General features: G+C 38.7%; 1 protein-coding gene and 2 pseudogenes across 1 annotated transcript in view; 1 reads left to right on the forward strand and 2 right to left on the reverse strand.

Annotated features, from left to right (window-relative positions):
- The window catches only part of NHS (NHS actin remodeling regulator), a 335830-nt gene that overhangs the window by 294448 nt on the left and 16183 nt on the right, over positions 1 to 25199 (reverse strand). The window lies entirely within an intron of this gene.
- Positions 7832 to 11974, reverse strand: LOC120594297 (40S ribosomal protein S25-like; annotated as a pseudogene).
- On the forward strand, positions 24669 to 24787 carry LOC120594351 (uncharacterized; annotated as a pseudogene).

A 25199-nucleotide genomic window follows, 5' to 3' on the forward strand; every position in this document is an offset into this window, starting at 1 on the left:
GAAGGAAGGAAGGAAGGAAGAAAGAAAAAGAAAGAAAGAAAAATGTTTCATCAGGCTAACCCAGGTTAAGAAGTATCTAACTGCATTTAATTGTTTGGATTTTGCTAAAATTAGCAAGCCCCTCCCATGATGAAGGAGTTATGCTGTTTCTATATGGTTTTTGAGATGTTTTTTGGGGGGGTGCCTCTTTTTTTGTTTTGACAAGTTGGGTATGCTTTGTGCTGCCTTAGAAAGCTAAGATGGTTTCTGTTATGGTTGAGGATAGAGAGAGAAGGCAGAATATCTTTTCTTATAGGTAGGTAATCTCAAGAAAAGTCTTTGGGAAAATGAAATGTCATTACCTAGAAATAAAATGTAAACAATATGTATACTTTTTCATTTGAATTTCTAAATTTATATGTCCTACTGTCATTTAGCTAAATGAAAATCATCATTTTAACTTAAATTCTTTCTATTTAAGAAAGATCAGTTATTTCTTTGAAAACTAGGCAGGAAAGATATGTTTAGTCCAAGAGTTAGAAAGCAAGATCTGTAGCCTGAATCTCTACAAGACAGAGTTTCTCAAATAAAAGGCAGGGCCCAGTTACAAAAGGCCACAGCTCTTATGTGACTGCCTGCCTCTCACAAGGAAGTGCTCCTGCATGCTGATCCCACATGTACAAGAAGTAGAAGAGTCATTATTTTCTACGCTTATCTGCAATTTTTGGTCCGACTTTTGAAACTGTCTAGCATTTCAACCTTTCCAGTGTAAAAGAATAAAGAGTGATAGTTCCCCTGAGGACAAACAGGTGAGCAGATAGAAAAAGCCAGATTTATCATCCCAATAAATCCACTTCTCAAAACAAACAGCCTTATCATTTGGAAAAGCATTATTCTCTCCCATTTCTGGGCAAATTACTGCAGTTTTTTTCTGGGAAGAAAGAAAAGTATTTTGAATAGAGTTTGAAAAGAGTGATCAATCCGATCAAACTCATGGTTTCATTTCAATTAATGCTTAGTTGAAAATTGTATAAAGACATCAATAGAGAGTGACTCATAGCAAATGCAACTCGTATACCCACATTAAAAAAAGTCCATGTGAATAGCATCATCAACACTAAAGAGTATTAATTAAGCAGCCCATATGATCATGATGCAATGGACTTGAGAAGAGTATGGGGGTTCAGAATGAGCCACCTCAAGATGTGCCTCAGTGGTATATGAATTATTTTGAGCTAAAGGCAAATTTAGCTTGAAGCTCAAGGGAAACTTCTGCCTCTCCATTTACGTAGAAGAACTCGAATTAGGGGCTTTGCCCAAAATGAGAGATTATCATGCATAATCTCTTTTGACTCACCTATATGGCAGGGCAAACTTTTATTTACTAAATATCTGCTCTTCTTATCATCCTGCAATGACCTTGGAAGCCTGCAAGGTGTATTACTTCATCCCTAGCTCAGGCTGTCTTATATACCTCAATCCTCCTTTCTATCTCTGAACCTCTCATGTATGTGGAGTTTCCATACATATGTATGTATTAAATTTGGTTATTTTCTCTTGCTAATCTGTCTCATATGTATTTGATTATTATACCAGTCAGAAGAATTTCAAGGGTAGAGGAAAGTTTGTTCTTCCCCCACAGGAGAAAAGATGGCAATGACAACACTGCATAAACTTTAGATGGATAAGGTAGCCACAATCCCACAGAGAATCAGAATATTTATTTAGAAAATAGAACATATTTATTTGCTGTAAGACAAAATTACATATACAAGATGTCTTCTAGACTGATCTGAAAATTGCATATAAACAGTCCACCTTATTCTTGTGTGTGTGCATATGTACACACACATTTGTGCACACATGCATGTGCTAAATATAAAAATAGTCACATATTCAACCAGGTGCCACATGTAAATTGTGTTTCAATTAGGCTATAGTTAAAAAGTTTCACATTTAAGATCAAGGGTTGAAAACTTTAGTCCACAAACCAAACTGGCCCATCATCTGTTTTTATAAATAAAATTTTAGTGGCATACAGCCATGCTCACTTATTTACATATTGTCTATGGCTGCTTTCGCATTCACAATGACAAAGTTGAGTGGTTGCAACAGAGACTGTATAGCCTGAAAAGCTTAAAATATTTACTATCTGAATCATTACAAAAAAAGTTTCCCAATCTCTGATTAAAACAATGAATACCTTCTAACTCACACATTAGTCAGCCTGTACACATTCTTCAGGTTTGATTCAACAAACTCTAGACCTTTTATCCCAAATTATTGAAAAGCATTATTAAATATCATGACACACTAAGAATTGACATAAAAGGAACTTTTGAGACTTATAATTACTACCTTTGTTTTGAATCTTAATTTCTTTGGAAACGCTTTTGAGCTATGTTCTTGATATGGTGCTATAATACACACATTTTACTTTAATATAATATGTATTATAAACACATGATTTAAGTATATAAATATCATTGAAATAGACTACACAAATGTTATTCATCCATGTTTCAAGAGCTTCATACATGCACAAGATTTTTCTCACTACTTCACATAAACAGACATACATAACTCATAACTATATTTACTATCACTCATTATCATTTCATTCTATTTCATCGCAAAACTCAAAGAGATGTATAACAATCAGGGACAGCTAAACAGCCATCTGAAATCTCATTGCCAAAAGTATGAAGCTACATGTGATACTAATACCATTGTGAAATACATTTCTCACATGCATCTTTCCTGAGCATAATGACCATTTACCCCTTATAAGATGAGATTATCCTATTTCAAAAACAAATCACTGGTTCTTGTTTCTCATATTCTTATTTCTTATGCACTGTGCTTAAAAGTACATTTGAAAGAATATAAACATGGGGTAGGCAGCCAAGGAGAAGGAAATGTTACAGAATGTCATCACAGGTTATTCTATAGTATCTGAATATATTTCAAGAAATCTTACATTTTTCCTCTATTTCTAAGTTCAATAATTCTGATTTCATTTCTCACATGGAACCTGTTAATTATCCCTAAGAGATATGAAATTATCTTCTCTTAAAAAATCTAAATGTAAAGCTTTTACTGGTTGAGGCTAAAGATTGAGCATAACACATATTGCTACTGTCAAACCCCTGCCCTGAAGATGACAGAGATGGTGATGAAGTATAGTAGGGCAGCAAAGATTGAGTTATTCTGTATGTAGATGCAGACTGTCATATCCATGATTTGGATTGAGGGTACATGACCTCATTCCACAGCTAGTCAACCTAGAGCAAATGTAATTTATTGGATCCAGGAGGACTCATGGTCTGGCATTAAACACAGCCCATTTCTCTTACCAAAGTAACTTCTCTTACAAAGAAAAATGATAACCATGTAAGAAATCCATATTACTAGTCTTCATTTTATTGACAACATTTCTGAGGCAGCAGAAAGAAAATATATTGCCCAGGATTTGCCAACCCATTACAGAACATACTTGGCATATTAAAACAAAATGAATAAGGGAAAATCATTCACTTGAAATCTCATTAGAAATTTTGGCTTTGGGATAACACATTTATGACACTTCACTAAAATCACCATCTCCTGGGAAAAGCTTAACCTGCTACTGCTTAACTTAGGATTCAAAAATATCATTAATGTCTTGAAAGTCACTTGTAACTGTCAGTTTTTTACAGGTGGAAGTACCCTGCCCACACCACACTGCTTTCTAAGTTTCACACAAAGACAGTATTGCATGTTGGCTCCTTCCAAATGATTCATAATGAGCTCTTTTAAGGAAAATTAGAAGGTGTAGCCCAAGAGGCAGAAATTTCCTTTGACTAAGTGATGGCATTTTTGCCTTTTGATGAAAAGGCAAAATTTAGAAGCAAGGAAAAGGTATGAGATAGTGTGTAAAATGGGGGAGATGTAAGCTAATAACGTCTGTTCATGGGCTTATTATTTGATATTTTTCCAGGCAAGTCCCATTATAAGTAATTTAAACAAAGGCAGCCACTCAAAAATTAATAGAAGTAAAGGCCTGTGTTAGGAAGGATATGGAAGGGGAACGAAGGGTATCAGGAGGAATATGGATTTCCTTACTCGCTAGTATTCTGAAGTCTGTTTTTTAAAAAAAAGCAGAGTTGCTGTCAGAAAGGATAGTCTAGTTTCCTTTCCATGCTGTTGCTGAAAGCCTGTATGACCTTTATCTGGGCAGATAATGAACTAGTTATTATCTCAACGGAAGGTCCTGACTCCTTCTACGCTCCCCATCATCAACCACCATGCTTAATTCAATCTGTGTTTATGTAGCTCAAATGTAATCCCGCCAGATTCAGCCATCCCCTTTCCAGACAGCGATACTGTTGCTAACATCAGGCTGGTATCACTTTCAGGAAGGATGGGGAGAAAGCTTTATCATTACAAGGAGACCACCCTCAGACACAGCCATTATCTTAAAATGTTTTGGCATGTTTGGGGGGTTTTCATTTCTCAGTGGATCTGAGATAAGCCACCTGGAGAGCTTTTAATTGTTTCTTTGAGGCTATTGTTATTTATACTATATGGACACTTGAAAGGCAACTCTAATATCTCAATGGAAAATGGTTTCATTCTCTGAATTTCATACTAGGCACAGAAATACTCAACTAAGCAAAAAATCCTAGATGTTAGAGCTGTTTTGAAAACACAATTTAAAAAAAAAAACAGCAGTAAGTAAATAAAAATTCTCATTTGTGCCACAAATTTTGCTCAAGTTCCACCCACATTTACCCAAGCCTCATTGTTACCCCATTATAGTAATAATCAGTGCTGCTTGCCAAATAATTTAGCTTTCCTCCTTCTTAGCAAGATTGCTTCATCAACCTCTTTACAGCTGGATATGGTCACGTAACATTTTAGCCAATGAAGGATAAGCAGAAAGTGACATGTGGCACTTCTAGGTGAAAACTTTAAGAGCTGGTATGCTATTTACTACATTCCCCTTTGTGATGCATGTGTCAAAGTGGAGACTCCATCAGCCTGGATCCCATAACAATTATGACTAGCAGAGTGCCCGTTAACATACCTGCGACATGTAGTGTAAAAGAGAAATAAACATTTGTTATATTAAGCCACTTGGATTTGAGGAATGTTTATCATCACAGCATAACCCAGCTTATCCTCATTTTCCTATTCCACCTTCTTTTGCTACTGCTGCCCTATCTCCAAAATACTAATAGCTTTCTGCAATTGATATGCTCAGGAGAATTCCCACTGATTCAAAAAAAAATCATATTAGAAGGAAAAGACAAAGACATGGTAAAACTAGGTTCAATCAACCATAAATTTTCGTTAAGTGTGCCTGCCTGACTTGTTTTAGAATCTTAACACATGGTACTATGTTTATTTACATGAAGTCTAGTACTGTGTTTATTTTTCACCACTTTTTTCTTGATCAGGAAACTCCAGATGTTACAATAGGCAACAAGTACATTATGTTATAAATTGAATGTTTGTGTCCTCCAAAATTCATATGTTGAAGTTCTAACATCCCAGTGTGGCTGTACTTGGAGATGGAGCCTCTAAGGAAGTAATTAAAGTCAAATAAAGTCATAAGGATGAGGCCCTGATCTTATAAGATTAGTGTCTTTATGAGAAGAGACACCAGAGGTCTGGTTCTTGCTCGTTTTCTGTGTCTCTCTGTCTCTCCCTCCCTCCTTTCCTCCCCCACTCCCATATGAGGACACAGCAAGAAGAGGGCCACCTGTAAGCCAGAAAGAGGGTTCTCACCAGAAACTTAATTGGGACCTTGGTCTTTGACTTCTCAGCCTTCAGAACTATGAGAACTTAATTTCTGTTGTTTAAGCCACCCAATCTGTGGTATTCATTATGGCAGCCCGAGCTGTATAATACACGTTGGGACAAGTCATAAGGGCCTACAATGAGGTGAGTTGGTGATTACATGAATAAATTTCTCTTAGGACCAAGCCATTAGAATTAAAAAAAAAGAGAGAGAGAGCTCATTCTAACGAAGAAGAGATTTGAACAATCTTTGACAGATGGATAGGTGTTCTGTGGGAACATGACTCCTCTTGGGATTTTCCAGCGTCATTCAGTCAGACAGAGTTCAGCTCAGGGAGAAGATGGGAACATTCTGAAGACAATTGTAGTGCCATTTGGTAAGAAAGGCATAGAGTGTTTTGCCCCTAACCTACTTCCTTGGTTATTGATTCTGCTCACAATTGAGCAGTATATGCACTTCTATGAATAAGCATTATATGCCAGGCACTGGGCATGAAGCCGGGTACACAAAGGCAAGGGACACACAGGCCCTGACTCCAAAGAACTCACAACCTAATGGAAAATACATTGAGTAAACAAATTACTTCAACACCACAGACATTTGCTGAGCACCTACCATGTGCTATTAAACACCATGCTGGGAGCTGAACCAGGCAATACATAATTATTAATTGTCTCACTATTCTTCATACAAGTGCATACTTGCTCAAATGTGAATAGAAACAATAACCAAGGAAGTAGGTTGGGGGGACAAACACTCTATGCCTTTCTCAACAAATGGCACCACAATTGTCTTCAGAATGTTGCTATGTTCACCCTGAGCTGCGCTCTGTCTGACTGACTTATGCTGAAAAATCCCAAGAGGAGTCTGATCAGTAAAGTTTCTATAAACAGCAGGTACTCACAAAAGATAAACCAACAACAGCCATATCTTCAGTTCCACCAGGCAAATGCCTGGCTCACAGTAAAAGTTATATGATAACATGTCTTAATATACAATTCAAAGCAAGTGGTCATTGCATAACACAGTATCTGAATTAAGCACACCATTAGCCTGTCATGAATAGTAACAGAAGCAGGCTTGAGTTCTTACATGAACATTGGCAAAATAACTCCAACAAAAAGCAACATCAGTATTTTTCAGAGAGAGTTTGCTTTTCAGAGGCTTTCCTAAAATCTTATGGACCAAGCATCATTTCTTCATGTCAGCTTCACTCAAGGGACCTTAGGCCAGATCATAAAAGACCCATAACTTCTCTGTTTGAGAAAAAGAGGGTTATCTTCCCTACAAGAGGAAGCACAGATGTCATACAAATTGTTTGGGTTTTTTATTAATATTAGGGAAAGTGAGAAATTAGAGAAGGGCTTCAAAATGTGGCTTATAGGGATATGAGGGAAGAGCAAAAAATGGAAAACAGAAAAATAGTGTTAATAAACAACATTCTGACAGAAGAGGACACACTGCAATCTCCCCCTAACTCTGGATTTGCTACATTAATCTTTTAATACAGAAAGGGATTTGCTGAGACAGATACCAACATAGATACTATCCAATGTCGGTCATGCTCTGCTTCTGAGAAAACAATGCATGGGAGATGATGCCAGAAGATGCTGGTTTCCCAGGTCTACCTGAGCCAGTGGAAAGGAGAGAGGAAGGTTTACGAACTGACATTAGCCAGTCTTTCCTCCACAACAAGGATATTTTCTTTGTGTTGTTAGGATTTTGATGCTAGAAATTCTGTTTTAGGTTCTGAAGGGTAAGGAATTCATCCTGACCCCTTCTGCCCTTTCCTACATCCTCCCACATCACAGTCAACCTTTAGCTTTACCTTCCTCCTCTGTGCCAGCAAAACCCATACACCAGACTATGATAGGCTGGGGAAACTATAACCTTTGCCTTTAATTAGGTAGGATAGCAAGGTAATTTTGGCTTTCTGTCTGAGTGAGGTTGGGAGAGAGTGTTAAGGATTCCTGGGAATGCAACACAAGTGCTCAGCAACAAGCATGTACATGGACACTTACAGAAACATCCTACCCCTGGGCTTTCTTGTTTCGTTTTAGTAAAAAAAAGGAGTCCTATGACACAACCCCACCTAGACCCTGTTGTAATAAACTGGGATGTGAGGCACTGCAACTTCGGAAACATTTTAGCTGCCTTTGGTTTTCTCTCCCAACACTCAGAGGGAAGACACAGATCCACAGCTCACAGAGATTTAAATATAGGGGAGGATTTTGTGGTAGCTTCTTGCAGACCCGCTTGTTTAGACAGGAAAATAAATGGCCAGTGTTGAGAGGTAAGGTCAGTCATCAGACATATTTTCCAGCCCCACTAATTGCAAGCTAAAAGGGAATCTTCTGGAAAATAGTTTGCAGATTCAAGTAATGGGATTTGGGGTAGAAACAGCAAGTGTGGAAGAGCAGCCACATGGTCTTGGGAAAGTCATCTGGGCTACTTTGAGCCTTGCTTTGCTCATCTGTAAAGCAGACATAATAACCCTTGGCTTTCTTACCTCACCATGTTGTTATGAGGATGGAATGAGATAAGGTGTGGGAAAGTGCTTTGGAAAATTGTAGAGCCACCACAGGCAAGGAGTTATTATATTCCAGCCCATCCAGAAGTTGAGTCGTTGGAGGCTAATTTTCAAACTAAACTGTTGGTCATTGGTCGCTATCACCATGTGGTTCTCTTGCTTCTTCCTATTCATGTAGGGAATGCGGTTTTACAACCTATAGGGGACTAGGTTGAGGAAGAAGCCTGGGCAGACACTTCAGTCAGAGGAAGCACGACCTCAGGGATACTCTGACCGTAGAACAGATGATTAAATCGAAACACCTAAAATTCAAGATGGATCGTAGAATACAACGTTCACTCATTAAACAAATTTAACGAATATTTACTTGGTTTCTACCATGTGCCAGGTAAGCACTGGTGTGATAGAGATCAGCTACTTGCTCAACAAGTGTGCTCACAACTGGCTAACATTTCCCAGCATCCCTTGCAACTATATGTGTTCATATGACTAAGTTCTGGCCAATGGAATATAGGTGGAAATAAAATACACAGCTTCCTGGCACGGTCCATAAAAACCCTCCTATATGATCTCCATTCTCTCTTCTCCCATTTATCTGTCAGATGCAGGCTTGGAAAGAGAGAACAGACTTAGGGAATAAGAGAACTATGAAATAAAAGGGGCCTAGATTTCTAAAGAACCATGTCAAAAGCCATCTACCCAATTCACACACTGAATTGTCATGTGGGGAAGAAAGAAAACTTCTTTTCTTTTCAGCTACTTAGATGTTTGGGGTTCTCTGTTACAGAAATTAGCCTACCCTGACTAATATAATTGGAGGTACAATGGTAAATAAGACATGATCCCTGATCTTATGAAGTTTCAGTTTAGTGGAGGAGTGAAAAAACAAACTGGTAATTATGAAAGAATGGACAGGGAGACACAGAGTACAACAGCAACTAGCTCAATAAGGCAAATGGGGTTAGTCTGGAAGCCTACAAAAAGAAAGGTCATCAAGATCAGGACCAGAGGAAGTTGTAGGAGCTAGAGAGCATGGGATATGAGGAACTAGAAGAATCTTAGAACTAAGGCCAAAGCAATGAGTCTAGAGAGGCAGAAGATGAGATGATGCTGAAGAGAGGCTGGGACCACATTTATATGGTCTTGAAAATCAATTCATTTAGATGTTATTAGAAGAGCAATAAGAAGCCATGGAAGAATGAGAAGGAGGGAGTGATGAGATTGGATTTGTGCCTTGCAAGATTCACTCAGCAGGAGTACAGGAAATGAATTAGGAGAAAACAAGACAGACAAACATAATGACCAATTGGAAACTCATGTGCACCAGACCCTTAGGCAATGACATCAATCCAGATCTCACCCACCATTACCCCAAATCTTTGTCACTGTTATGTAGATCATTGGCCATCTTCTCTGAAGGCATGACTGCAACAGAATCACTTCTCCCTAACCATAGCACTCCCCCTTCCTGGTTTACAGCGTTCTTCCTGCCAGCCTGTCTTTAAGGTGCCAGCATGCCTTTCAACAAAGCCCAGAGGGGCCTATGATACAAAGGAAGAGGCTGTACTGTTCTATCTTACTCTCTCCATAAACAATGCTCATTAAATATCCAGCATTATACCAAGAGTCAAGTGCCTCTGAAAACAAGGACAGGCCAGTGAGGTGATTTTCACAACATTAGCAGCCAGATACAGTCTATCAGAAAGACAGGCAGCAGTTGTCTAGAAGGGCAGGTACACCCACTACAGAAATGTCAAGGCAGCATGGAAAATTTATGAAAAGGTACTTGGGGGAAGGAGCTTCAGTCTGAGGGATCCGCTCAAATAAGCTACTTCCCAAACAGAACTCAGGCCCCTCGGCCACACAGGCACATACGTGGCTGGGAGTGAAGAACACTCAGAGAGAAGAAGCCAAGAAAAGAAAGATCAAGAAGGGCCTGGGGCATATTTCTATTTAAAGTACAACCTTAAAAGGGGACAGATCCTTATTTTTATTCATCCCATGTCCAAGTGCAAAGAAACAGCAGTTTATTTCTCACATTCATTCCCCTCTTGCTTCCCATTTAATCACAACGTGGACAGCAAGGCTACATTTGACATCCACAGGAGGGATGCTAAAAGTTCTTCATTTCTCTCCCCAGGCATAACTAATGGAGACTGGGTTACATTTACCTGAAGGAATATGCCCCATTACAGTACTTTCAACCTGGTAATGTTCCACCTAGAACAGTGGGAGAAAATGAGCCAGCCCTGCTCTCAGCAGTGACCACAAATATATTCCACCTCAAGCTGGGCTCTGAGCATGCAACCCTTCTCCTTGTCTTTGTCCTTGGTCAGCCCTTGTAGCAGAAGCTGGCTAGTAGTTCAGCAAACCTGTTTCCCTTTTCTTCTCAGATGCATAAATAGACTGTATGCGCCAATCTACCCTGCATGTAGATGTGGCCCTATGATTGAGTTCTGACCAGTCACTTCCAGGCTTATACAATAAAACTCTCCCATGCTCAATTCTCACTCTCTCCCCATCCAGTAGCTGAACTGAGAGGAAACCAAAGATCTAAAAGAGGGCAGAGACAAAAGATGGAAAGAACCTGGGTGCCTGATTCAACATTTGGAGTAGAGTCACTAAGGATGGTCTCCTGACCAGGATCAGATAACCGTGTGAAAGAAAGAAGCTTATTGTGCTCAGCCACTGAAAGTTGTTACTGCTGGTTGCAGCAGCTAACCTAACATAACTAATATGGCTCTCTCCTCAATTCTTTTAAGTGAGGATTCCAAATCATTAACATTTTTCTCAAGTCTCCTAAAATCCCTACTCTTGACAGAGTACCTCACCTTATTTTTTACAGCTTTATTAAGATGTAATTCACACACAACAAAATTCACTCTTTAAAACATACAATTCAATGTTTTTAGTATATTCACAGAGTTGTACAACTATCACCACTATCTAATTTAGAACATTTCATCACCCTTAAAAGAAACCCCATACTCATTAGCACTCACTTTCTATTAACCCCCTCCCTCTAGCACTAGGTAACCACTAACCTTTATGTCCTGATAAATTTGCCTGTTCTGGCATTTCATATCATTGGGATCATACAATATGTTCTTGTATGACTGGCTTCATACACTTAGCATAATGTTTTCAAGGTTTACCCATGTTGCAACATGTATAATAATTTTTATTGCTGCTTATCAACTTTTTATTGCCAAACAATATTCTGTTGTATGGATATACTACATTTTCTTTAACCACTTTTTTTTAATGTAATAAACTTTTATTTTTCAAAATGCACCTGTTGTTCATGCATCTTCACCAGCAGCTGGGGCATCCCCACTGTTGGTGTTTCCAGTGTAAACTACATAAGCTCTGTGCTTTGAAACTGGTTTAATAAAGCCTTTACTAAGGAGCTCCTGAAGAGCTGCCCTGGCCAAGGAACCTTGCATCTTCAATCTCTCAGAGACAACATCTGGGGTTATAAGCTTATAGTTGGGAACTCCTTTACAGGGATTGTCATATGTCGTTTTATCAAACAAGACTAGGTTATTAAGCTTATCTTGAAATTTGCCTTTGGACCACTTCTTCTTTTTGGCCTTCCCCCCAGATTAGTTCACTGGGTCTTTGTCTTTTTTGGCTGACTTTCTGGCATCTTTCTTCTTCTTGTCATCCTTGGGCAGCATAACAAAGTTCTGACAGCAGTTGCTATCACCGCAGCCTTGCTAAGATGTCGGACAAAAAGCTCTTTATCCATTTATCAGTTGATGGACATTTGCACTACTTTGCTCTTTTGACTATTGTGAATAATGCTGCAATGAACATTCATGCACCTGTTATTATTTAAACATATGTTTTCAATTTTCTTAGGTATATGCTTAGGAGAATTGCTAAATCATATGGTAACTCTATGTCCAACATCTTGAAGAAATGCCAAATTGTTCTCCAAAGCTACTGCACTATTTACCTACCCACCAGCGATTAGTATAAAGGTTCTAATTTCTCCACATCCTCACCAACACTTGTCATTGTCTTTCTTTTTTATTTTAGCCATCCTAATGTGTATGACGTGATATCTCATTGTGGTTTTGATTTGCATTTTCCTGATAACTAATGATATTGAACATCTCTTCATGTGCTTATGCACACCTTTATGTCTTATTTGGAGAAATATCTATTCAAATCCTTTGCCCATTTTAAAATTACGTTATTTGTCTTTTTATTGTTGAATTAAGAGTTTTTAATAATTCTAGATACAAGTCTGTGTGGGTCGATTTGTGCTCCTCCCCCCAAAATATGTTGATGTCCTATGAATGCGACCTTATTTTGGAAACAGGTTCTTTGTTGATAGCATCAAGTGAAGATGAGGTCATACTGGATTAGGGTAAGCTCTAACTCCAATGACCAGTATCCTTAAAAGAAGGCCATGTGAAGACACAGAGACTCTGAGATACACATAGAGGAAAGTGCCATGTGAAGATGGAGACAGAGTAAAATAATGTGACTATAAGCCAAGGAATGCCAAGTATTGCTGGCAATCATCAGAAGCCAGGAGAGAGGCAAGGAAGGATTCTTTCTTTGAGCCTTCAGAAGGAGTATTGTTCTACTAACAGCATGACTTTGGACAGTATGACTTCTAGCCTCTTGAACTGTGAAAGAATAAATTTCTGTTGTCTTAAGCCACCCAGTTTGTGGCAGTTAGTTATAGCAGCCCTAGGAAACTACTACAAAGTCCCTTCTCAGCTATATAACTTGCGAATAATTTTTCCGATTTTATAAGTTGGCCTTTTACTTTCTGATGGTATCCTTTGAAGGACAAAAATTTTTAATTTTGATGAAGTTCTATTTACCATGTTTTGTCACTTGTGCTTTTAGTGCCATATCTAAAAAGTTACTGCCTAATCCAAGGTCATAAAGATTTACTCCTATGTTTTCTTGTAAGAGTTTTATAGTTTTAACTCTCAAATTTAAATCTATGATCAATTTTGAGTTAATTTTTGGTGGGATAATGAGAGGAAGTTCAAAACTTCATTCTTCTGCACGTGGATATTCAGTTGTCCTAGTGCCATTTGTTGAAAAGATGATAGTTCCTCCCATTGAATTATTTTAGCAACCTTGTCAAAAATCAATTGACCATATATGTAAGGATTTATTTCTGAACTCTAGATTCTGTTCCATTGGTCTATATATCTATCCTTATGCCACTACCACACTGTCTTCATTACTGTAGTTTTGTAATAAGTTTTGAAACTGAGGAAGTGTGAAACCTCCAACCTTATTCTTTTTCAAACCGTTTTGGCTATTTTGAGTCCCTTGCATTTCCCTACAAATTTTAGAATTAGTTTGTTGATTTCTGCAAAAAGTTGGCTAGGATTTTGATGTGGATTAAATTGAATCTGTACATTAATTTGGGGAGTATTGCCATCTCAAACAATATTAAGTCTTCTGACCCATGAACGTGGAATGTCCTTCCATTTATTTAGATCTTCCAATGATGTTTCATATTTTCAATGTACAAGTCCTGTACTTTTGTAAAATTTATTCCTAAGTATCTATTCTTTTTGATGCTATTATAAAGGGAATTGCTTTCTTAATTTTTCTTTTTCTTATTGTTTCTTGCTAGTGTGTAGAATACAATTGATTTTTGTATATTGATCTTATATCTTCAAAGCTTGCTGAACTCATTTATTAGTTCTAATAGGAATTTTTGTGGATTCCTATGGAATTTCTATATACAAGATCATGTCATCTGTGAATAGAGATACTTGTACTTCTCCCTTTCCAATCTGAATGCTCTTTCTTTCCTAATTGCTGTGGCTAGAATCTCCAGTATAATGATAAATAGAAAGGGCAAAAATGGACAGCCTTATTTTGCATCTCATCTTAGGAAGAAAGCATTAAATTTTTCACTAAGCATGATGTCATGTGAGTTTTTCATAGATGTCCTTTATCAGTTTGGGGAAGTTCTCTTCTATTCTTAGTTTAAGTGTTTTTGTCTTGAAAAAGTATTGAATTTTGTTGAATACTTTTTCTGCATCTATTTATATGATCATGTAGCTGTACCTTCTAATTACAAAGATAATAATGACAGCTGAAAAGAAATTCAACTTCTATCTCTCTCCCTATCATATTTCACTCTAATAATCTGTTTATCTTTGTCCTTCCCTTCCAGACTGTGAATTATCTAAATTAGGAGCCTACCTTAGGCATATTTGTATACTCAATATCTAGTTAAGTGTCTGATACATAAGAGTCACTCAAAAAATCTTTGTAAAAATGATAAGAATAAATTCATCCCATAGAGATATAGAAAAGAATCAGGGTGCCCAAAAGCCAAAGGGGTCTTGCCATGGAAAGGGCTACTGAAAGACTGTGACTGGGAGTCAAGTATAGGTGTTCTTAAGGTACGGTGTTCCCTTACCACACGCAGTAAATACCATTTGTCTCAAACATAAAGAATTTGAAAATTCAAGTATGTGAGAGGCCTCATGGTATATAGAAAGAGTCATAGCTACGGTCTTCTTATAAAGATAGCTTTGGAATTAGATAGCAGTTTCAAACATATATTTTTCCAATGCCTAAATTAAGAAGAGAAGACATGGTAATAACACAGTATTCTTATGGTACATAGCAAAAAGAATAATTCTTCCCTTCCTATATCCACACCCCTTGCAATTCTCCAGTCAAGAAGTACATTCTCTTTCTCCACCTCCTGTGTATGAGTTAGTCTTATAATTTGCTTTGACCAGCCTAGGCCTCAAAAAGCTCTGTTGGAACCCTGCTGATGATAGATTCCAGACTGAGTTACCTGATTACCCCAGCCAACATCCAGCCATCCTTCAGATGTAAGGCCATCTTAGACCAGTCAGTTCTCAGGTGACTTGCCAGCTGATCAGCAACTCATCACTGACATGAGTGAGCATAGCTAAGAGCAGAGGAACCACCCAGCTGGGTCTAGTCCAAACTGCCAACTCATAGAATTATGGGCTAAATAAATAATGGTTGTTTTAAACCACTGAGTTTTGGAGTTATTCGTTATACAGCAAAAGATAACTGATACATAGTTAATGTCCACATAAATTAGAAAACCAGGTCTTATTCCTAGATTTTTAACTAATCAATTTTACAACCTTGGTCAAATCACTTCACCTTTTCGGGTCTCAATTTTTAAATCACAGAAACAAGGAAAGATAGTGGACTGGTCCAGTGCTTTGCAAATATCATTAAGTAAATAAGGCCTTTCCTCAAATGATACTCTACAAGCAGTCTCAATAAATGAAATAGATGAAAAAAGGATATGCTCTGGTTCCCAAGAAAGCTAAACTCAATCTGTTTGGCTTTCATCTCACTTGTCCCTCCTACACCCAACTCCACTCCCTGGAATGGTACCCCAGCAATCTGTGGACAAAGTCTGGGAAGCATTGTGCCATCCAGTTTTTCTAAGGCTTCTTTCAGACTGACATTCCACGACTCTAGGCCGAAAGAGGAGACTTAGTTTTGTACAAATCAAGTCAGCTTGGCCTCTCTAGTAGCGCTGCTCACACTATGTGGTGATTAGTTGTTTACTTGTTTGTCTGTTCTATCAGACTGTGAGCAACTCAACTACACAGATTGTTCTTTCTCCTTTTAGAGTTTCTTCCCCTACCCCAGCGACTGCCACATGCCCCTCAATACAAAGCACCTGGTCAAGAAATGCTATGTAAGTGTATATTTGGATAGATGGGTGGGTGGGTAGATGGTTAAATGGATGGATGGATGGAAAATTAAATGAACAAATAACCACATGAATGGATAATTATCATTGAATTGATATGAAATGATATAAATAGAATGAATGAAAATGAATAAATAAAGGAGCATATGAATAACTTTGACATGTTATTCACAATGTTTCAAGGATAGAATGAATTTAGCCTTCCCCCTGAGTATAAGGCCAGGGCTCCAAATAACATTTTCAGCATTGTCAGATTACTCTCAGCAAAATGTCTTAAGCAACAGTAACTAAATTAGTACATCTTGAAAAGCAACCCCAGTTATTTTCTCAGATTTCCTATCATTAATTCTTTTCAAGAGCAGGAAGCATCTCTCTTCATGCTCCTACTTTAAAAATGCCACCCAGCCTCTCCCCATTCCTAAACCTACGGATCGCAATTCCCCCTCTTGGCAGTTGGCAAACATGCCCAAAGATTTACTTGGGCTCTACATAAATAGAACTTTCTTCAGAAATCTCTGCCCTGCTTGTCCATCATGGTTTTCCCAGAGAAGAGCCAGGTAAAGCTCACTTCATATGCCACCCCTTTTGGTAGTGGCTGTCTATGATAGGGACAGGGATCCTGGGGCTGTTCTGCAGATTTTCAGCTGTGTACTGAGAGCAGGAAGCCCATGGGGAAGTATAATGGCTCCGGCCAGGGATTCTCCCTGTCCTTTAAGCTTCTGCTTCCTGTTCTAAGTTCTTAATGACTGCCTTCCATTTAAAACCATCTTTAGCTTTAAAGGAGGCTAACTTCAACAGTACCGTAAGCCAAGATAATATGGCCAGAAAGTAGTCTGATGAATTTAATATCTTTTTTTTAAGGTTGAGAATGAGCATGAAAAAATGTAGTCTGGAACAGAAATAGAAATAAATCCCAGAGAACTGATGCAATATCACTGGGGTAAAGTAATAAGTAGGGATGTTTGGTGACCTGAGTTTAAAGAGGCTAGGTCATGTTTCATTTTCTTCTTATTCTTTTATTTAAACTATGTGCCTCAATGGATAATTTTTTTTGCCATAATGTTCTTTAAGGTTCCCAGAATGCTCTGCATGCCCGATAATTATGGAGTAGAGCACGCATCTTATTTTATACAATCAGTATGTTCCTAAAAAGTTACAGCTTATCAATTTGTTTTTAAATGAAATCGTGTCATTTCAAAACTTTCATTTGCCTTTGTATTACATAAGCAACATAGAGAAGCAAAAAGGACCTCCCTTCTCAAAAAACAAGTTATCTATAATCTTACCTGTGGGGAGTCACTTATGGACATGTGAAATCGTATAACAAGGAACAAGGATATTTGTGTACTTGGCAACAATGTAAGAAGTTGAGATTGTAAAGCGCTGGGAAAAACCGGGAGGTAGCTGTTCACATAGCAATCACTGCACATTCCTTGCTACAGTTTAGCAGAGAGTTCTGAGTTGTGAGAATCTCATTGTTCTACTAGATAAGTAATCTGGCTAACCTTGGTTCTTGAATACGGTCTTTCTTAATGTAATGCTATAAGTAGTGTGTTCTAAATAAACTCGGGGACACAGCTTGAATCTGTGCTCCCTCCTGCAATTCTGTCTGTCTTCTTTCTTTTCCTCAGTCCACGCTCCCCCTTTCAGGTACCCTCAATTACTTCGTCGGCTGGCTTCCGACAAGTGGCGCCCGAACAGGGACCTGAACACGGGGGATAACAGCTAGGACGTGCCGCGGGGTAAGGTGTGCGCACACGGAATCTGAGGGGCCTAAGAGTCCTGCAGGCGGCCAACCGTAAGTACGCAGGAGTATTGTAATATAGAAACTGAAACAGAAACTTAAAGAAGTAAAAATGGGCCAAGGAAATAGTCAACTGCTTTTTGTACATATGCTTAAAAATGTGCTTAGAGTAAGAGGGGCCCAAGTGGGCCAGCAACAATTAACTAAGTTTTTGCAATTTGTAGAAGAAGTATGTCCCTGGTTTCCGGAAGAAGAGACTGTAGATTTAGAAACCTGGAAAAGGGTAGGACAAAAGTTACAAGACTATTATGATGCCCATGGGCCGAGTAAGGTGCCAGCGGATACTTTTGGACTATGGACATTGATAAGGGATTGCTTAGATCCCAGGCACGAGAGAACTCAATGGCAGGAACAAGGCAAGGATGCTTTTACTGGCCCTGAGGCTCCACCTAATCCTGATAGTGCACCCACTGCTCCACTGCCTCCTTTTACTTCCCTCTTTTTTGATGAGAATGAGGAACCTTTAGATCCAGGAGATACTGCTCAGTTAGAGGATGAGGCAGCTAAATATCATGAGGAAGAGGAGGATGAGCTGTTGCCTCTAGTGGCTATGAGGGAAAAAGTAAAGGAAGGTCCAGAGAAAGAATTACAAGAAGAGGTTGAACAATTAAAACAGAAATTGGCTAATTTGTCTTTGTAGAGGCCATGGGGCCTCAGCCCTTAAAAGTGCCAATTTTTAAAGTTCCTCAGGATCCACCGAGGTCAGGGGGAAGGCTGACTCCAACTATAATTGCAGGCTTAGATCCCCCTCCTGTGAGTTTTGCCCCTGTTGGACCCCTTTGGATTAATCAGAAACCAATGCCTCAAACAGAGTTGCAACAAGGGCTGCAGCAGGCTGCTTCACGGCTTTTAGGGAACCTGGAAGCCAGTTCTCTGCTGGTCAAACAGCTGGCTTATGAAAATGCTAATTCTGCCTATCAAACAACAATCAGACCCTTTAGAAAGAAAGAAGACTTAAGTGACTATGTTAGGTTGTGTTCTGACATAGGGCCCTCATACACGAAGGGACTTGCTGTGGCTGCTGCCCTGCTGGGAAAGTCCACACGGGAAATGTTATCTGACTAGTCGAACAAACATGGCAAAAAGATGCCGTGATGCCCTCAAAAATCAAAACATCAAATAAAAAAGGGGGAGACCTACCCCGTTTCTCCACAAATTCTTTCTGATGCTCAAAAAACTGAATTTCTGATGCTCGAAACTAATCGACATGGCCCCGACCCGGTATTAATATGGGGACGAGGGCATGTTTGTGTTTTTCCACAGGATGCAGAAAATGCCATGTGGTTGCCGGAGAGATTGGTTCGTTTTGCCGCTCCACCAGACACCCGGCGGGATGACCTTAACCTTGATCTTGCTGAGCCTGGTGATGACAGCTGAGGGTGCAATTTACTGGACATACTTTCCTGACCCACCTCTCTTACATCCGACCATATAGCAAGGACCAAATGTCATTGTGAAAGTGAACAACACATCTCTGCTGGACATGCCATCTATGAGGAGGGTGATTGGACTAATTGTTGCAGGAATACTTGCTATTGTATCTCTCATAGCTACTGCTGCCACCGCTGCGGTGGCTCTTTCACAAACTGTACAAACTGCTCATTATGTCAATGATTTGTCTAGAAATGTTACTTTAGCATTGGGAACACAGGAAAATATAGATAGAAAATTAGAACAAAAGTTAGATGCTCTGTATAAGACAGTAGAATACCTGGGTGATGAAATCCAGGGTCTAAAAATTAGATCTCAGCTAGAATGTCATGTGGAGTATCATTGGATCTGTGTCACATCTAGAAGATATAATGAGACCGGTCATGACTGGGATAGAGTAAAATATCATTTAAAAGGCATATGGCACAATGCTAATGTATCCTTAGATTTAATTAACCTGCATAAAGAAATACAAGGACTTAAAAATGCTAAACCTCTACAATTTGACGCTGATAAATTGGCCACTGAATTTCTGGATCACCTTAAGGGCCTTGTCCCCTCATGGTCTTCCTTCTATCAGCTAGCTGCTTCTGTTTTGACTATAGGAGCCTGTGTAATTGTTGTTTTGTGCCTGCTTCCTTCTCTACTGAAATACTTCATTAGTGCTATGTTAAAACTTCAGGCCGACCTACATCATGTAAGACTTCGAAATACGGCTTAAAAGATAGACATCTCCCTCCCGCGGGGGCTGGTAGTCAAAGACGGGTAAGACTCCCTCAGAGACTGGACAACCTAAGACAGGGCGTGCATGACGGAATGCACGTACCGATGACGGGAAAGTTCCAGATCTGGTGAGGGGATCACCTAAGACAGGCACAGTCACCTTGCGCCAGAACCAGGAGGGTTCGGGCATTTAAAAAATAAAAAAGGGAGAGATGTGGGGAGTCACTTATGGACATGTGAAATCGTATAACAAGGAACAAGGATATTTGTGTACTTGGCAACAATGTAAGAAGTTGAGATTGTAAAGCGCTGGGAAAAACCGGGAGGTAGCTGTTCACATAGCAATCACTGCACATTCCTTGCTACAGTTTAGCAGAGAGTTCTGAGTTGTGAGAATCTCATTGTTCTACTAGATAAGTAATCTGGCTAACCTTGGTTCTTGACTACTGTCTTTCTTATTGTAATGCTATAAGTAGTGCGTTCTAAATAAACTTGGGGACACAGCTTGAATCTGTGCTCCCTCCTGCAATTCTGTCTGTCTTCTTTCTTTTCCTCAGTCCACGCTCCCCCTTTCAGGTACCCTCAATTACTTTGTCGGCTGGCTTCCGACACCTACCTTCCAGAGATAACCACTGTTAACATTCTATAGCAGAGTTTTTCAAACTATGGCTTGTGGCCCATTAGTGGGTCATGACCAGCTTTTTTAAAATGAAACATAAGAAAGGAGAGGAGAAGAGGAGTATAATTGTGATAAGGGTAGAATAGGGTAGGAAAGGATAGAATAGATCGTTAAAAAAAAAAGAAAAAGAAATAAATATATCAGAATGTATCATATAAAGAAAAGTAAGTATTGTTAATAAAACTATTGTTTCAGCTACATGCATCTACTGGGCCACAAATGTAAAATGTATTTTTCACTGTGGACCATGATCAAAACATATTTTTAAAATACTGATTTGGTATATATTTTACCAGATATTTTTTTTCTCCTATATTTCTACATCTTCTTAATAAACATGCAATAAACTAGATCTTATTTGGTGGCAAATCTTTTTAACTTTGGAATATATCATAAACATATTTCTGAGTTAATAAATATCCATTTGTTTCATTTTAATGGCAATAGAGTATTTTACTGTTCCAATATGTAGTGATGTTGTTTGTTGTACCAATGCATAGTAATGTTTATTCAATCAATTTTCTATTGTTAATCATTTATGGTTACTTCCAATATTTTTTAATTATAAGCAATGAGAAGGCATCTATACATTCTTTTATTTTACTTTTCCAATTATTTTTCTAGGTTAAATTCTTTTTAAAAAATTTCTTTTGTCCATAATTTTATTTTTAAATTGAGGTATAACTAACATAACATTATATTAGTTTCAGGTGTACAACATAATGATTCGATATTAGTATATATTGTATTACAAAATGATCACCACAATAAATCTAGTTAACATTCGTCACCATACATAGTTACTAATTTTTTTTCTTGTGATGAGTTAACTTAAATTTTGAGGTGAAATCTCTGGAGTAAAGTTTTTTTGTGTATTAATTTCACAAAGGCCAACTGCCTACCAGAAAATTTATATCAATTTATCCCTTCATCAGCACTGTCTAAATGGACCCTTAAGCCCTCCCTACCCTCAATCCCACCCCAAACCTGACCATTTTTATTTTTTCATCTTGGCCTATTTGAATAAATGAGGAAAATGGTAATTTATTTTAAATTGGATTGATTCATTATCTGAATTGAGGTCACCCACAGTTATTTTACAGCTGATTTAGAATACAAAAGGTGACCACTGAGCTACAAAAGAAATCTGTGTATCCATGAGGTGAATCATTTGGGTTTAATTAGTAAAAGCCTTGATATATAAAATGACACCTGCTACAGCAAATGACTTATTTTATACAATCAGTATGTTTCCCAAAACTATTAAGTTACAACTAAACGACTAATTAGTTACAACCCGATAGGCAGTCACTACCTTGTTTAATCACATGGACTAACATCCAACAATGCCATATGCCTGCACCAGATACACAGTAGGTACTTCTTGATTTGTGAACCTTTTTGTCCAAAGGTCTCAACCTTAGCTCTTCTGAGCATCCAAGGACTCACCTAGATATTGTCCTCATGTCTTTTTTTTTCTGTCTCTGTTTCCCCATCATAAACTGGGAGACAGAAAGCTATCGCAGCGGCAATGAGGTGGTAGTGGTGGGAGGAACCATGTGCTGCATATAGAGACACTGGATAGAGCAGATGGAACCCCAAAACTGAAGACAGAGAACCACGTCTGAATCCCACATTCAAATTTCAAACAGTATGGTCTTAAAGCTACCGGCAGGGCCTCCATCTCCTCAACTACCAAAAAAAATCATACTATTTCCATATAGATTTTTGAGGGGCTTGTGAAATAACATGAGATAGTACTAGCAGAAAGCAGTCATATAATAAATGTTAAGGGTGTGTGTGTGTGCGCGCGCGCGCACGCACGTAAGTGTAAGAACTTACTGACGTCTGCCTGCACATGTTTAAAAGAATCCTCTTGATAACAGTCAATCATCTAAGACAAAAATTCAGCCATTTTCCAAAAACCGGGGGCGGGGCTGGCTACAGGAAAAAGTCAAGGAGATGAAGAAGAATAAAGTGTAGGCCATGGTCTCAGCATATCCTACAGATGAGAAAGACAACTTGGGGCAAGTAGGGTTACCCAGGTACTCAGAGTATGTCTGGATGTTTAAAGGCCTCTTATTCTGCAGAAAGCTCTTTTGCATTTCACACCTGGTGAGAGTGTAAAAAAGCATGTCCTCCCCACCAACTTTCAACGTAACTCTAACTCTACAGAGCTGCCTCACTAGGCCTCCAGTTTTCAAAAGCCAAAACTCAATTACATAGTCACCTCTACATTTGAAGAAAATCTAGGTTAATTGTCCAAAACAGTTCCCTCATGGAAAAATCAGCTCACCTATCCTCAGTTAGGAAAAGGAATGAAGCAAAGTATAGTAAAGTTTAAAACCATGTTCAAATTTATCACAAAATCTCACTTTCAAAGGCCCAGCTGTGTGTCATTCAGCAGCAGGGTCCCCTGGGGGTTTCTTAAAATTACTTTTCAGACTAAACTGTAAAGGTTTCACACACCTTCACACCCAAAGTGATCCAAACGTTCCATCAAAACACAAGGCAGCCGTGTGGCTGCTTGGGCCTCAAAGATGTTTAAGATGTTCCCAGGATGCTTGAAGGAGAAGGAGAAGGCTGAAACATTCACGCCTCAATTCCCCAATCATGGTCATTTCAGTGAGGAAATGACCTCACAGTGAGGAAGCCTGTGGGCCACCAGTGGTGGGAAGGTGGCTACACCACTCATTCAGTCCAAGACTTCAAAACTCAGCAAAGGTATCTGAGGAGCTAAGCCTACGTCAGGGATCTGAAAGAAAGTCCTGTGGTCAGTTTTAGAATTTGCTTGAGGCCTTTTCAACTTCCAAAATCTACAAAGTTCTGCCTACCCAGAGTTGCTACTATGCGGATCAGATATCCAAGACTCTGAAAGCAGAGCTGAAAGAATAGACCCTGTCAGGAGGATGGAGAGTCCTCCCCCTCTTCTTTGTCTCCTGCCCTTCTGAGGAAATCTGCTTTGCCTAGGTTTTGCATAAAACCTTGATAGTAAAGGCAACTAGAGAAAGCAACTCCCCAATAGCTCTAAGGCTAAGCCAGCCAAGTGATTAGAGAACTCATCACTCTTCCTTCTCCATTCCCTCTCCAAGGAAAGGAAGCAATTTGAAAATCCAAAAGGCTTCTCCTTCTCACAGAGAAAGAGCTGAAGCAGTGCCAATGAAGATTCCAATGTCAAACTCCGATTACATGGAGTTTGCAAGTGATTTGAAACATGGCTTTGTGAAGAGCCCTCATCTGAGAATCAAAAGGCCCCATAACTAGGCTTTAACTCAAAAAGAGAGAGAGAAAAAGTCCTTTTAAGTAGATCACATTTCCTCCATTTCAGACCCCAAAACTTTGTCATTAGTGATCAGTGACAATCCTGACGTTACAGAAAAAGAGAACAAAACTTCTGCTTAGTGTAGGAGTCAAGGGAAAGCAGGAATAAGAATAGTCACTGGTGGACAATTTGGTGACGGACAGAGGGGAGGGGGATTGGAGGGATGGCAGAATGGGGTGAAGGGTTAAAGAAGTACGAATTAGTACTTAATAGTTGAGCATGGGAATGGGGAGCACCGCAGAGGGAATGCAGTTAACATTAATATGATGGCTAGATAGAGGGCCAGGGGAGGGAGGAAGCAATTGTGCAAATCATTTTATGAACAATGTACTGTATACTTGAAACTAATTTAAATAAATAAATTTTAAAACAGAAGAATAGTCATTGTCACAGCCTTGAAGTATCTTATTGAAGGAGAAGGTTTTGTAAAACTACAACTCAGGAAGTTTTTATCCAACAGAGTACAAGTACTTTCACCAAAAGACAGGAACTAGAATGTTCATAGCAGCATTATTCAGAATAGCCCAAACTGGAAATTATCCAAATGTCCATTAATAGTAGAATGACAATAAATCATGCTATATTCATATGAAGGAATACCATACAGCAATGAAAATAAATGAACTACAGCTATATGCAACAATGTAAATGAAGCACATACACATAATTTTGAGCAAAAAAATCCTGATCTAAAAAAGCATTTACTGGTCTACAGCCATGTCACCCTGAACAAGCCCGATCCCATCTGATCTCGAAAGCTAAGCAGGATTGGGCCTGGTTAGTACTTGGATGGGAGACCACCTAGGAAGACTAGGTGCTGTAGGTGTGAAAAATAAAAAATAAGAGATTGTAACCTGACAAGGTCTTTGCAATCTGTGAGGTCAACCAAGGGTTGCTTCGCCTAAAAAAATAAAATAATAAATAATAAATAAAAATAAAACAAAATAAAAAAGCATATACTGTATGATTCTAAAACAGGCCAAAGTGATCTATGCTATATAGAAGTCAGGATAATGGCCATTTTCAGGGAGGTATGACTGGAAGAGAACAGTGGCAGAATTTCTACAGGGCTGCAAATGTTGTTTCATGATCCAGGTGCTGGTTACAGAAGTGTGTTCAATTTGCAACAATTCATTGAGCTGTACACTTATGATTTGTGCACATTGCTGTATTTGTATAATAATTAGATCTTAAAAGTTTTACAAATACATGTATATCATTTATATATGGAGAGGGGG

The sequence above is a fragment of the Pteropus medius genome, unplaced genomic scaffold (assembly GCF_902729225.1).
Source record: "Pteropus medius unplaced genomic scaffold, Ma_sr-lr_union100, whole genome shotgun sequence".
Lineage (NCBI taxonomy): Eukaryota > Metazoa > Chordata > Mammalia > Chiroptera > Pteropodidae > Pteropus > Pteropus medius.